Raw genomic sequence first — 15,450 nt, 5'->3', positions numbered from 1 at the left:
TTGACCCTCTGTAACTATCTCACTCATCATTATTCACGATTCATTCAGGACTCTCCGTAATCATGGTAGCGTCCACATTATTTTAGAGGTGTTTAGAAACATTCTAAAAGTGAATCCAAAATGACACAATACATTATTTACCGTACATTTTTTKKGGGGGKGCAGGAAATAATCTGGAACACAGCCAAAACGAACTGCAAACRCATCCAACAAGTTTGTAGTAACAAACAACAAGCTTGATGTAGTCATTGCGTTCTAGGAATAAGGGACCAATTACTAAACTTTATTTCTAAGAATCTTTAGGGCTGTCAATCATTTTGACCCCTACCTAGTATTATTGCTCAGGGGTGGGTGAGAAAAAATGGGTGAGAATAAAGACTCACAACTGTAATCTCTGCCAAAGGTGATTCTATGCATGTGTTGACTCAGGGGTATGAATAATTATTGTAAATTGAATATTAATACATTTGAAAATGTTCCCCCCCAAAAATTCTTCACTTTTTCATTATGGGGTATTGTGTGTAGATGGATGAGAAAAAACATATTCAATCAATTTTGAGTTCAGGCTGTAACACCAAAATGTGCYTTCAGAAAGTATTCATACCCCTTGAATTATTCCATATTTTGCTGTGTTACAGCCTGAATTCAAAATGGACTAAAGGTTAGCATTGTTGATCCATCCTCTTCTCCTATCACAGACATTAAACTCTGTAACTGTTTTAAGTCACCATTGGTCTCATGGTGAAATACCTGAGCGGTTTCCTTCCTCTCCCGCAACTGAGTTAGGAAGGACGCCTGTATTTTTATAGTGACTAGGTGTATTGATACACCATCCAAAGTGTAATTAATAACTACACCATGCTCAAATAGATATTCAATATCTGCTTTTTTTAAAGTGTTTTACCCATCTACCAATTGGTGCCCTTCTTTTGCAAGGCACTGGAAAACCTCCCTGGTGTTTGTGGTTGAATCGGTGTTTGAAATTCACTGCTTGACACATAATTGTACTGTATGTGTACAGAGATGAGGTAGTCATTCAACTGCAACGCTGCTGGGTTTTTCCCGCTCAACAGTTTCCCGTGTGTATCAAGAATGGTCCACCACCCAAAGGACATCCAGCCAACTTGACACAACTGTGGGAAGCACTGGCGTCAACATGGCCCAGCATCCCTGTGGAACGCTTTCGACATCTTGTAGAGTCCATGCCCTGATGAATTGAGGCTGTTCTGAGGGCAAAAGGGGATGCAACTCAATATTAGGAAAGTGTTCCGAATGTTTTGTACACTCAGTATATGTTATATATTATAGGAAATGCGCTAGGATAGCCGGTGTCTTAAAATCAGCTTGAATGGATTTCTGACCAACCTGCTCAATCAATCATTCTTATTAACAGTAGGTGCTTTACTTCACAAGAAGAGCAAGACCGTTTCTCACATGATTTGAAATGTAAAATACAGATTCAATTCATTCAAATCAAACCACGTCCTTCTACACAACTTTCTATGTCACAGAGTTAAGAATGCACCGTAAGCTCACAATGATATATTTTTCGATAGCTCAAACAGGTCAGTCACGTGCTCTAGCAAGGTTCTAGCCTCGGTGTGAGCCGAAGCAGGAGGAAGCGGTACTCGCTAAGCAAGCAGCGTGACGTCCGTAACATTGGTTCCTAGTGACTCCGATGCATAGTTGGGCAGCTCACGGGCCGGGGTCACTCGATGTGTAGTGAGTTTAGAAGGGGTGAGTGTGATGGAGTTGAGAACGTATCGTAAGCTCACTCCACAGCTAGCGTAAAATGTTGTTGATAGCTCAAATGGCGGTCATGTGTGTTTCCAATCAGAGGATCACTGGTTTGAGCCTGGTATGGGAACATGGACAGTGGAGGAAGCTATACTGTTAGCACATCCGTTTCATCTAGTTTCAATGAAGCAGTAAAGGTGTTGTAAAGTAAACTTCCCAGACATTTTTGTCTGGCCAAACTCATTAGTAAGTATTTTATTCCCAGGGTCTTGTTCAGTAGGGAGAAAAGTTTCTGAAATGGGGAGGTACTACCTTGCTGTCTCCAATAAGAACACAGATTTGCATTTCCATTGGAAAACATTTCGCTACAATGTGCCTTACTGAACTCGACCCAGGTCATGAGTCATCACAGGAACCCAATGTGAGGTAAACTAACCAGTTTCAAAGATGGCCGCCGGTTGCCCACTCTATAGAGAAAAATAAAGATAAAAGGATCTCTATGGAGCACTCTTTGTTTTCATACGATGGTCTCACATGCAGGGGGCTGCAGTGTCGCAGAGCCTAATCCACACAGAGATTGCTGTCATGCCAGAGCCTATAACACACACACCAAAGGGGGCCACATTTGTGTGATATTCCTAACTTATTCCCACACGCAGACACTTCCTGCAGCAGGGAAAAGCTGAGACTCCGGGACTCCTCTGGGGATAGCAGGCAATACAGGTCAGCTTCCTTTGCCTTATCAGTACTTTTTGTGGTTTTACCCTGGTCTTCCTCTCTCCCTCCATCTCTATCATTCCCTCCCTCACTCACTCCCTCTATTCCTCCCTCCCTCTGTTCTACCTCCCTCCCTCCATCTACCCATACCTCCATCTATCCTTCCATCTGTTCTGTCCTTCCCTCTATCTATCCCTCTTTCCCTCCTATCCTTTCCTCTCTCTATTCCTCCATCCCTCTGTCCTTCCCTCCCTCCATCTATTCCTCCCTCTATCCATCCCTCTGTCCTTCCCTCCCTATATCCATCCCTCTGTCCTTCCCTCGCTCTATCTATCCCTCCTTCCATCTATCCCTCCCTCTCTCTGTCCATCCCTCCCTTCATCTATTACCTCCCTTTCTCCTTTCCTCATATATGTCCGCCTCCCTCTGTGCCTCACTTACTTCCTCCGTTTATTCCTCCCTCGCTCCATCCCCCTCCAAGTCCTTCCCTCTCTTGTGTTCCCCTCTTGATCTGGTCCATCAGTACACATTGGAATTGTAGTATGTTATCCGATCCCTTACTCACTCACACATTCTTGACAAAAATCAGTGTCTGAGTGCAAGGTTGCAAAATGTTGTTCACAGATTTTTCCAACTAGCATTTCTCAGAAACCCTGTACAGTAAGTCAGGTAAGAATGTTGTTCACAGATGTTTCCAACTAGCATTTCTCAGAAACCCTGTACTGTAAGTCAGGTAAGAATGTTGTTCACAGATATTTCCAACTAGCATTTCTCAGAAACCCTGTACTGTAAGTCAGGTAAGAATGTTGATTCTGTGCAGCAGTAAGGCTGTGTGTGTGTGTGCGCGCGCGCACGGAACCCTAGTGGAACCCCTCGCCAACAGCCAATGAAATTGCAGGGCGCCAAATTCACTCAACAGAAATCTCATAATTCAATTTTCTCAAACATACAAGTATTAGACACCATTTTAACGATAACATTTCTCGTTAATCCAACCACAGTGTCCGATTTCAAAAAAGCTTTTAGGCGAAAAGGGAGCAAGAGGGGACTTATCTGTAAATACAAATAGCAGATGCATTCCATTACAGCAGCGCCATCATAGGTTTGGGCAATAAGTTTCTCCATGAAGTTAAACGACATTTCAGAATTCACAAAGTCAAACAGAGACTGCGCATCTCACCCACATAGCCCAAGAAACGTTCCTGAATTAAACCCTGATCATCCACATACCTGAAGATAACTGAGAATTGTGAGCAGACTGGTGGCACCACAGGACCCAGAGTGGTGGGGCAATTCTCCCCCCCGGGGCCCAGAGTTCTTCCTTATCTGGTAATCTAACCAAGTAAAAGCCTGGACCTTATAGGGTATGACAGTGATTAATCAGTTGTAAAAAGCTTTTATATGGGCTATGATGGGACCAGTTTTCTAATCAGGTCACATGTTTGTTTTTTTAACTTGGGGAAAAAACTCCTGTCCCTGAGGAGGATGAAAACCCTGTCAAACGGTTGCAACCTTGTACCTGCTCATATTAATTATATTTAGGCTAGACTAACAGGGGGGTTTCCTCTACACAGAGACAACAACTGATGGACAATACTATAGAACTCACAGGGCTGAGCTTTCTTTATGCATGTTTGCATCGTGTAGGCCTTTACAACTGTAGGCCTAATAAAACATTTACTCAGTCTGTCGTCAGTATTGTGTTGATTGATTCATTCCAGTTAGTCATTTTGGATTGAAAATATCTAGGCAGCCTAGCCAGTTTGAATATAAACCAAATTTGATCATTCAGATTTTCTACTGACATAAACAAATGGCCTGGGGGGCGAAATATACTTTTCCCAAGGGGAAAGAAATATTTGAATCGAATGTATAAATTGTTCAAGCAAATCCGCAAGGTAGATGGATTCTTTTAAATCTTGGACCATAAACAGATTTGGCTCATTAATCTATACGGTTTTAAATACCTCGATGGACTGTAAAGGAAATCTCACTACAAACTCTCACTACAAACTATTACCCTTATGCACTTAACGAAATCACGAATAGCATGGAAATAATGGAACAAGTGGATATATGGAGGCTTAAATATCCTGACCTAGTGAGATGTACATGACGGAGGCTCAATCAAGCTAGTCGTCTAGACTACTATCTTATGTCATTCTCGCTGGCACAAAAGTGTTGATAGGGGACAGAATGTGGTCGGACCATCAAATAATTGGCATATACAGTACATTACTCTTACAGAATTTCCACATGGGTGAGGATATTGGAAATGTAATCAAAGCCTTGTCTTTAACAGGACAGAACTTGTCTTTAACTTGTCTTTAACCAGGACAGAAGAATTTATAACTGACTTTTGCCGACATAATATACAGTGCATTCGGAAAGTATTCAAACCCCTTGACTTGTTCAACATGTTGTTACATTTCAGCCTTATTCTGAAATAGTTTTTCCCCCTCATAAATCTACACACCATAATGACCATAATGAAAAAACAAAAACAGGTTTTTAGAAATTTTAGGAAAGTTATWAAAAATAACGCAATCCTGTCTCAGAGCTCTAAGGACAATTTCTTCTACCTCATGGCTTGGTTTTTGCTCTGACATGCACTGTCAACTGTGGGATCTTATATAGACAGGTGTGGGCCTTTCCAAATCATGTTCAATCAATTGAATTTACCACAGGTGGACTCTAATCAAGTTGTAGAAACATCTCAAGGATGATCAATGGAAACAGGATGTAACTGAGCTCAATTATGTTAATATGGTATTTCTGTTTTTAATTTTGTATAAATTTGCATTAATTTCTAAAAACCTGTTTCGCTTTGTCATTATGGGGTGTGGTGTGTACAGTCGTGGCCAAAAGTTTTGAGAATGACACAAATATTAATTTTCACAGTCTGCTGCCTCAGTTTGTATGATGGCAATTTGCATATACTCCAGAATGTTATGAAGAGTGATCAGATGATTTGCAATTAATTGAAAATTCCCTCTTTCCATGCAAATGAACTGAATCCCCCCCCCCAAATCCACTGCATTTCAGCCCTGCCACAAAAGGACCAGCTGACATCATGTCAGTGATTCTCTCATTTACACAGGTGTGATTGTTGACGAGGACAAGGCTGGAGATCACTCTGTCATGCTGATTGAGTTCGAATAACAGACTGGAAGCTTCGAAAGGAGGGTGGTGCTTGGAATCATTGTTCTTCCTCTGTCAACCATGGTTACCTGAAAGGAAACACGTGCCGTCATCATTGCTTTGCACAAAAAGGGCTTCACAGGCAAGGATATCGCTACCAGTAAGATTGCACCTAAGTCAACCATTTATCTGATCATCAAGAACTTCAAGGAGAGCGGTTCAATTGTTGTGAAGAAGGCTTCAGGGCGCCCAAGAAAGCAGCAAGCGCCAGGACCGTCTCCTAAAGTTGATTCAGCTGCAGGATCGGGGTACCACCAGTACAGAGCTTGCTCAGGAATGGCAGCAGGCAGGTGTGAGTGCATCTGCACACACAGTGAGGCGAAGACTTTTGGAGGATGGCCTGGTGTCAAGAAGGGCAGCAAAGAATCCACTTCTCTCCAGGAAAAACATCAGGAACAGACTGATATTCTGCAAAAGATACAGGGATTGGACTGCTGAGGACTGGGGTAAAGTCATTTTCTCTGATGAATCCCCTTYCSRWTKKTTKGGGSMWYCSGRAAAAAAGCTTGTCCGGAGAAGACAAGGTGAGCGCTACCATCAGTCCTGCGTCATGCCAACAGTAAAGCATCCTGAGACCATTCATGTGTGGGGTTGCTTCTCAGCCAAAGGAGTGGGCTCACTCACAATTTTGCCTAAGAACACAGCCATGAATAAAGAATGGTACCAACACATCCTCCGAGAGCTACTTCTCCCAACCATCCAGGAACAGTTTGGTGACGAACAATGCCTTTTCCAGCATGATGGAGCACCGTGCCATAAGGCAAAAGTGATAACTAAGTGGCTCGGGGAACAAAACATAGATATTTTGGGTCCATGGCCAGGAAACTCCCCAGACCTTAATCCCATTGAGAACTTGTGGTCAATCCTTAAGAGGTGAGTGGACAAACTAAAACACACAAATTCTGACAAACTCCAAGCATTGATAATGCAAGAATGGGCTGCCATCAGTCAGGATGTGGCCCAGAAGTTAATTGACAGCATGCCAGAGCAGATTGCAGAGGTCTTGAAAAAGAAGGATCAACACTGCAAATATTGACTCGTTGCATTACTTCATGTAATTGTCCGACATTGTCCGACTCCAGGTGAGTGTGAATGGAAGCGTGTCGGAACCAGAAAGACAGAGAATAATGGTTCTCGGTGCGCCTGCCTTCTTCCCCCGCGTCCGGACTTAAGACTCTCTAATCACTTTGAGCCCCTGTACAGGCTGTCTTCTGCCGGGGCTTGGCTTTTCCCACCATGGCTGTCGATGTCCCTCAAGCTACTTCTCCCTGTCTTAGTCAATCATCTGCCTGTGCACAGCCTAGACCACCGTGGCCCCCTCCGCAGGGCCATGCTCTCTGGATCAGAGCTCTGTCCTGTTGGCTGTTGTGGCCTGCACACAGCCTGAACCACCACTCTCTGGATCAGAGCTCTGTCCCTTTGGCTGTTGTGTCCTGCACACAGCCTGAACCACCACTCTCTGGATCAGAGCTCTGTCCCTTTGGCTGTTGTGTCCTGCACACAGCCTGAACCACAACTCTCTGGATCAGAGCTCTGTCCCTTTGGCTGTTGTGCCCGGCACACAGCCGGCGTCTCAGCAGCCCTCTTCTCAGGTGAGTTCAGTGGCTCTGGCCTCGCAATCTGCTTCGAGACATGGCAGAGGCCAGATCATTCCGGTGATTGTGATAGAGAGTTCGATGGTGAGGCATATATCTGTACCTGGGGCAAAAGTTCAGGATATCACCAGGTTGCTTCCCGAGGCTGTGCGTCAGTCACTGGGGGCTGATACTGTCATGGTTCATGTGGGGTCGAATGACATTATGAAGGGCAGCTCAGAACAGCTGAAGATGGATTTTAAAGAACTGATTGGGTCACTACTTGACTCCAACAGACGGCCCATAATATCTGTCCCTCTGTCCTCCCTAAACCGTGGCATTGAACGGTTCAGCAGGCTTTTATCCCTCCATAACTGGCTACGAGACTAATGCAGCTCTGTGGGTGTAACATTTATTGACAATTTTGATACCTTCTGGAAACAAAGCTCGTATTATAAGGAGGATGGGATCCACCCAAATCATTTGGGTTCCTTGATCCTTTCACAGCATTATATGGTTGTGCTGAGACAATGATTTATCAATGACCCAAGCCCAGCTCATTTAATCCCTACCATTGTGTCACTCAGTTGTCATAATGCTTAAGCAAATGTACATTATCCCAGTGGCGTTGGAAGACACAATGTCAGTAACCTAATTTATGTCCCTCTTACTGCCCTGAATTTCTCTGATGATCCTACAGCTATTGTATGCAGTAATCATATGCCTATGAGCCGGAGTTATACTGTTAGTCCACTGTGTGCAGCTCACCCTCCACTAAGACGAGTATGTATACCTCTGCTAAGCTTCACAGTAAAGCAAGAAAGCAAGAACAACATTCAAGCATCCCAGAAAAGTGTTAAAAATAGCCCATGTTAACATACTATGTAGCTTAAGAAACAAGGTTCATGAAATCAATCATTTCCCATAACAGATGACATTCATATTCTGACAATCTCTCACTTAGATAATTCCTTTGATGATACATTGGTAGCAATACATGGTTATAAGATCTACATAAAATACAGAAATGCCAAAGGTGGAGGTGTTGCTGTTTATATTCAGAACCACATTCCTGTAAAGCTTAGAGAGGATCTCATGTTAAGTACTGTTGAAGTAATATGGCTACAGGTTTATCTACCTTACCTAAAGCCTATTCTGGTGGGAAGCTGCTGTAGACCACCAAGTGCTAACAGTCAGTATCTGGATAACATATCTGAAATGCTTGATAATGTACGTGTTATCAATTGAGAGGTATATTTTCTGGGTGATTTTAAATATTGGCTGGCTTTCATCAGGCTGCCCACTCAAGAGAAAGCTTCAAACTGTAACTAGTACCTGCAACCTGGTTCAGGTTATCAGTCAACCTACCAGGGTAGTTACAAACAGCACAGGAATGAAATCATCAACATGTATTGATCACATCTTTGCTAATGCTGCAAACATTTGTTTCAAAGCAGAATCCAAATCCATTGGATGTTGTGATCACAATATAGTAGACACATCTAGGAAAACCAGAGTTCCAAAGGCTGGGCCTAATATAGCGTATAAGATGTCATACAATAAGTTATGTAGTGATTCCTATGTTGTTGAAATAAAGAATATTTGTTGGTCTATGGTGTGTATTGAGGAGCAACCAGATCCTGCACTTGACATATGAAATTGCTTATCCCAGTTACTAATAAGCACCCATTAAGAAAATTACTGTAAAAACTGTTAAATCCCTTGGATTGATGAGGAATTAAAAAATTGTATGGTCTCTAAAACGATGTTGGAGGCAGCTTATGGTAGAGAAATAAACATTAAATTATCTTGCAACAGCTCTGGTGGACATTCCTGCAGTCAGCATGCCATTTGCATGCTCCCTCAAAACTTGAGACAACTTGAGACAACTGCACATTTTAGAGGGGCTTTTTATTGTCCCCAGCACAAGGTGCACCTGTGTAATTATCATGCTGTTTAATTAGCTTCTTGATATGCCACACTTGTCAGGTGGATGGATTATCTTGGCAAATGAGAAATGCTCACTAACAGGGATGTAAACAAATGGCAAATAGGTCTGGCTGATTGGCAAACGTACTGCAAATTGAGAAATCATGTGACTAAACTGAATAAAAAGAAGAAACTACATAATGAAAAGAAAGATAAATGACATAAAGAATGATAGTAAAACGCTTTGGAGCGCCTTAAATGACATTTTGGGGAAAAAAGGCAAATTACGCTCCATCATTCATTGAATCAGATAGCTCATTCATCACAAAACCCACAGATTTTCCACATCAAGTAACTCATGCAAGGAGTAAAATCTGATAATAAAACAGATAAAAATACACCCCAAACATAGGCACAGACACATGCATACAAACACACAATAACATACGCACGTGTACATATGGATCCTGTGTTTTAGATATGTGCTAGTAGAGTAGGGGCCTGAAGGCACACACTTATGTTGTGAAATCTGTTTGTAATGTATTGTAATATTTAAAAAAATGTATAACTGCCTTAATTTTGTTAGACCCCAGGAAGAGTGGGGCTCTATAATATGGGGCTCTATAATAAATACAAATACATCGACGGGCCCGCAGTGCAGAGGGTGAAAAGCTCCAACTTCCTCGGTGTGTACATCACTGACAACCAGAAATGGTCCATTCACACAGACGCACAACCTCAGGAGGCTGAAGAAATTTGTCTTGGCCCCTAAGACCCTCACAAACTTCTACTGCCCTGTTCACTCCACTACCATCTAGAAGGAGGCGACAGTATAGGTGCATCAACGCTGGGGCCCAGAGACTGAAAAACAGCTTCTTTCTCCAGGCCAGTACACTACCCTGGACTTCCATCACTGTTACTAGCCGGCTACCACCAAGTCCTCAACCCTGCACCTTCGACACTGCTGTACAAAGTCATTGAACACTGGTCACTTTAATAATGTTTACTTCTTGTTTTACTCACTTCATATGTACAGTATATACTGTATTATAGTCAATGCTCATTCTATATAACTACTGCTGTACACCTTTTTTTATTCATATACTTTCATCATGTCTATACACACCATTATAACGATGTGCGCTGAGAGTCGGGAAGCAGGTTCAGGGAGTGAGTGTTTTAATATATTACCACAAAAGAATACAAAAATAAGAAACACAGACAACACATAGAACTGACACAGGAACAGAAACAATGACGCCTGGGGAAGTAACCTAAGGGAGTGACATATAGGGAAGGTAATCAAGGAAGTGATGGAGTCCAGGTGAATCTGATGGCGCGCAGGTGCGCGTAACGATGGTGACAGGTGTGCACCATAACGAGCAGCCTGGTGACCTAGAGGCCGGAGAGGGAGCACATGTGACAGTATCCCCTCTCCGATGCGCGACTCCAGCCTCAGGACACTGAACAAAAATACTTTCCCGGGGATCAGAAGCGGTCCCGGGAAACCTGTCAGTCCGGTTGAGACGCGGGAGCATGGCGACCTAGAGTGCCAGCGAGAGTATACGTGACGATACCCCCTCCCCGGCGCGTTTGGCTCCAGCCGCAGGATGCGAACCAAAGGGACGATCCCGGGGATCAGGAGCAGAACGGTCACCCCTGCTGATGCGCGGGAACCTGTCGTTGGCTGGGGTGCGGGAACCTGACAGACCGGCTGAGGCAGGGGAGCCTGGCGAGCCGGCTGAGGCATGAGAGCCTGACAAGCCGGTGGAAGCAGGGGAGCCTGGCGATCTGGTGAAGACATGAAAGCCCGACGAGCCGGCTGTAGCAGGGGAGCCTGGTGATCTGTCTGAGGCATGAGAGCCTGATGAACCAGCGGAGGCAGGGGAGCCTGGTGATCTGTCTGAGGCATGAGAGAGTGTAGCGGCTCCCAGACCTGACGTCATTCCCACCGAAACAAAAAAACACTCCCTGATGCTTCCCTTAGGTGAGCCGTCATTCTGTAACGATGTGCACTGAGAGTCAGGAAGCAAGTTCAGGGAGTGAGTGTTTTAATAAATAGACAATATAATACAAAAATAAGAAACACGAACAACACACAGAACTGACATAGGAACAGAAACAATGACGCCTGGGGAAGGATCCAAAGGGAGTGACATATATAGGGAAGGTAATCAGGGAAGTGATGGAGTCCAGGTGAGTGATGTGCGTGATGTGCGTGATGTGCAGGTGCGTGTAACGATGGTGACAGGTGTGCACCATAACGAGCAGCCTGGTGACCTAGAGGCCGTAGAGGGAGCACACGTGACAACCATCATATACAGTGCCTTCAGAAAGTATTCACACCCCTTGACTTTTTCCACATATTGTTGTGTTACAAAGTGGGATTAAAATTGAGTTAATTGTTATGTTTTTTATCAACAATCTACACACAAACTCAAGTTGTTGTTTTTTTATGGAAAATAAAACACTAAGTCAAAACATTAACTAGGCCACTCAGGAACATTCAATGTTATCTTGGTGAACAAATCCAGTGTATATTTGGCCTTGTGTTTTAGCTAATTGTCCTGATGAAAGTTAAATATTTCTCCCAGTGTCTATTGGAAAGCAGACTGAACCAGATTTCCTCTAGGCTTTTGCCTGTGCTTAGTTCTATTACATTTGTTTTTATCCTAAAAAACTCCCTAGTCTTTGCCGATGAGAAGCATACACATAACATTATGCAGCCACCACCATGCTTCAAATTGTGAAGAGTGGTACTTAGTGATGTGTTGTGTTGGATTTGCCCAAAATATAACAGGACATGTATCAGGACAAAATTATTATTTCTTTGCCACATTTTTTGCAGTATTACTTTAGTGCCTTGTTGCAAACAGGATGCATCTGTTGGCATATTTTTATTCTGTACAGACTTCCTTCTTTTCACTCTGTCATTTATGTTAGTATTGTGGAGTAACTGAAATGTTGTTGATCCATCCTCAGTTGTCTCCTATCACAGCCATTGAAGACCACTCTTTTAAAATCCCCATTGGCCTCATTACGAAATCCCTGAACGGTTTCCTTCTTCTCCGGCAACTGAGTTAGGAAGGGACCCTGTATCTTTGTAGTGACTGGGTGTATTGATACACCATCCAAAGTGTAATTAATAACTACACCACGCTCAAAGGGATCTTCAATGCATAATTTTTTTTCTACCAATAGGGGCCCTTCTTTGCGAACAATTGGAAAACATCCCTGGTCTTTGTGATTGAATCTGTGCTTGAAATTCACTGCTCAACTGAGGGACTGTACATATAACTGTATGTGTGGTGTACAGAGATGGGGATGTAAAAATAATGTTAAACACTACTATTGCACATAAAGTGAGTCCATGCAACTTATTATGTGACTTGTTAAGCACATTTTTACTTTAGGCTTGCCACAACAAAAGGGTTGAATACCTACTGACTCAAGACATTTCAGCTTCTCATTTTCTATTAATCTGTAAACATTTCTAAAAACATAATTCAAATTTGACATTATGGGGTATTGTGTGTATATCAGTGACACAAAATCTCAGTATATTCCGTTTTAAATTCAGGCAAAATGTTGAAAAAGTCAAGGGGTGTGAATACACTGTACATACTGTATATATTTACAGTATATTCCGGACTCTGACATTGCTAAATTAGTTACTAGATGCACATTAATAATCATCTGTGCATATGAGGTGACTAAATAGAGTGAAACAATCTAACGTCTAATCAGCAAGGTATGCATGGTTGTTTTTGTGTGTGTATGTGTGTGTAATGTGAGGTGTGTGTAATACAAGATATGTGTACAATACAATGTTCCTGTGTGTGCAATGCGTAAAAGTGTGTGTGTCCATGTAATATGAGTTCTGTGTTTGCTCTCCCTAACAAGCTCGCACTTACAGCCCAGACCATTGGAGGCAATGTGAGGTGTACTGGGAAACTGAGCTGTGCTGTGTGTGTTTGTGTGTGTGTAATGCATGGGTCTGAGCTCATGTATGTGTGTTGTGAGGTTCCCGCATTTATGGAATTTTTTAATTATTTCAATATTCAAATATTCAATATATTCAATATTTTAGTAATTTAGCAGACAGCTCTTATCAAGAGCACTTACATTTGAGAGAGCATACATTTGAATACTTTTTTTTCTACTGGTCCCCAGTGGGATTCAAACCCATAACCCTGGCACTGCAAGCCATGCTCTACCAACTGAGCTATGTGGGACTACAACGTTTAAACTTCTTCCACTACCACAAAAATACTTTTAAAGAGCTTTAGCAAGCCCACAACTTTCTTGTAAAGTTACAATCTAGTTGAGGTGCTTGCGAAGCAAGTCTCATTTTAAATCTTCAACATTCTTCTTCTTCTTCTTCTTCTTTTTCTTATTATGGGCTTGCGAAGCAAAAGCCCCAGCTTCAATCTCGACATACTTCTTATTATTATGGGCTTACGAAGCAAAAGCCCCAGTTTCAATCTTCGACATACTTCTTTTTAATATTATATATTTAGCATGTGTCATGACTGTCCTGTGAGGATCCTAATGGGTCAGATCAGCTTGGAAATGGATGACAGTAACCAGCCCCCCTCTCTCCCACAGAGAGAGGGAGTTGGTGGGGGTTGAAAGCTCACACCCTGTTGTAATTAAAGGAGAGGAGATCCAGAGAACATCTCTCTCCAAATGAACACAGGAATTTTCCTTTGTCTCACCCTTCTAAAGCAAATACTGGACAATTTTTACAAACAGAGATCAAAAATAATAATGTCGTATGGTTTGTTATTTTGTGATGTCATTAAAAAGTGTTATAAAGGAAATACTGTAACTTGAAAGTATATACACTACATGTACAAAGTCTCCATCCTTAACGTTGTAATATGAAATATAAGAAATTATGAAGTATTTTTGTTAAGATCGGAATGTGATTTTAGGAGTCATAAGATAACATTTGTCTCCTATAAACTCAGTACAGTAAGTAGCCTCGCCCCCCAGTTGAGGTCAGAGAGCGTGTCAGCCTGACGGAACCATCCCTTTAGACCAGAGTGCATAAAATGATTGGTAAGGAAATTACATTCAGCACAGAGCATCGCCAGACCGCAGCTGTGCAGTTTAAAGTGGTTTGAACCCTGATTACCCAACACAAGGTGGAGAAGAAAATCCCCTCTCGGACAATCACTGGTATGGCTAATTAGCTGTCCTAAGAAAGTGTCTAGAAAAGCTAATTTAAGTGGGACCACTCTACTACTCTTTTCAAATCACTGTAGTACGCTACTCTCATCACCCAATGGGAACCATCAACACGGCTGGCTAGCCTATCTTCGGAAGCCACGTTTCAAGAATGTTTTGATCACGCGGACTGGAAATGTTCAGGTCAGCCTCAGAGAACAACATTGACCTATACGCTGATGTGGTGAGTGAGTTTATAAGAAGTGCATTGGGATGTTTGTACCCACTGTGACTATTAAAAACTACCCTAACCAGAAACTGTGGATCCACCGCATTTAACATTGAAAGAGGTCTGGAAATATGGCTGAATTTAACAGTGTAGTTATTCCTCCCGCAAGGCAATCAAACAAGCAAAATGCCCGGTACAGGGAAAAGGTGGAGTAGCAATTCAACGGCTCAGACACGAGACGTATGTGGCAGGGTCTACAGGAAATCACGGACTACAAAAATAAAACAGCCACATCATGGACACCGACGTCACGCTTCCAGACAAACTAAACACCTTCTTTGCCGCTTTGAGGATAATACAGTACACCGTCAAGGCTCGCTAGCAAGGACTGTTCCCCCCTCTCCTCCTTCTCTGTGGCCGACGTGAGTAAAACATTTTAATGTGTTTACCCTTGCAAGGCTGCTTGCCCAGACGGCATCCCTAGCCACGTCCTCAGAGCATGCGCAGACCAGTTGGCTGGTGTGTTTACGGACATTTCAATCACCTCCCTATCCCATTCTGTTTTCCCACATGCTTCAAGATGGCTACCATTGTCTGTCCCCCAAGAAGGCAAAGATAACTGAACTAAATGACTACTGCCCCGAGGCACTCACTTCTGTCATCATGAAGTGCTTTGAGAGGCTAGTCAAGGATCATATCACCTCCACGTACCGGCCAACCTAGACCCACTTCAGTGTGCATACCGCCCCAACAAGTCCTCAGATGACGCAATCGCCATCACAACTACCTAAACTACATTGACTACAACTCAGCATTCAACACCATAGTACCCTCCAAGCTCATCATCAAGCTGGAGGCCGGGGCTCAACCTCGCCTTGTGCATTGGTCCTG

Source organism: Salvelinus sp. IW2-2015, linkage group LG36 (assembly GCF_002910315.2).
Source record: "Salvelinus sp. IW2-2015 linkage group LG36, ASM291031v2, whole genome shotgun sequence".
In the NCBI taxonomy this organism is placed as follows: Eukaryota; Metazoa; Chordata; class Actinopteri; order Salmoniformes; family Salmonidae; genus Salvelinus; species Salvelinus sp. IW2-2015.
Note: the sequence above shows the minus strand (reverse complement) of the source record.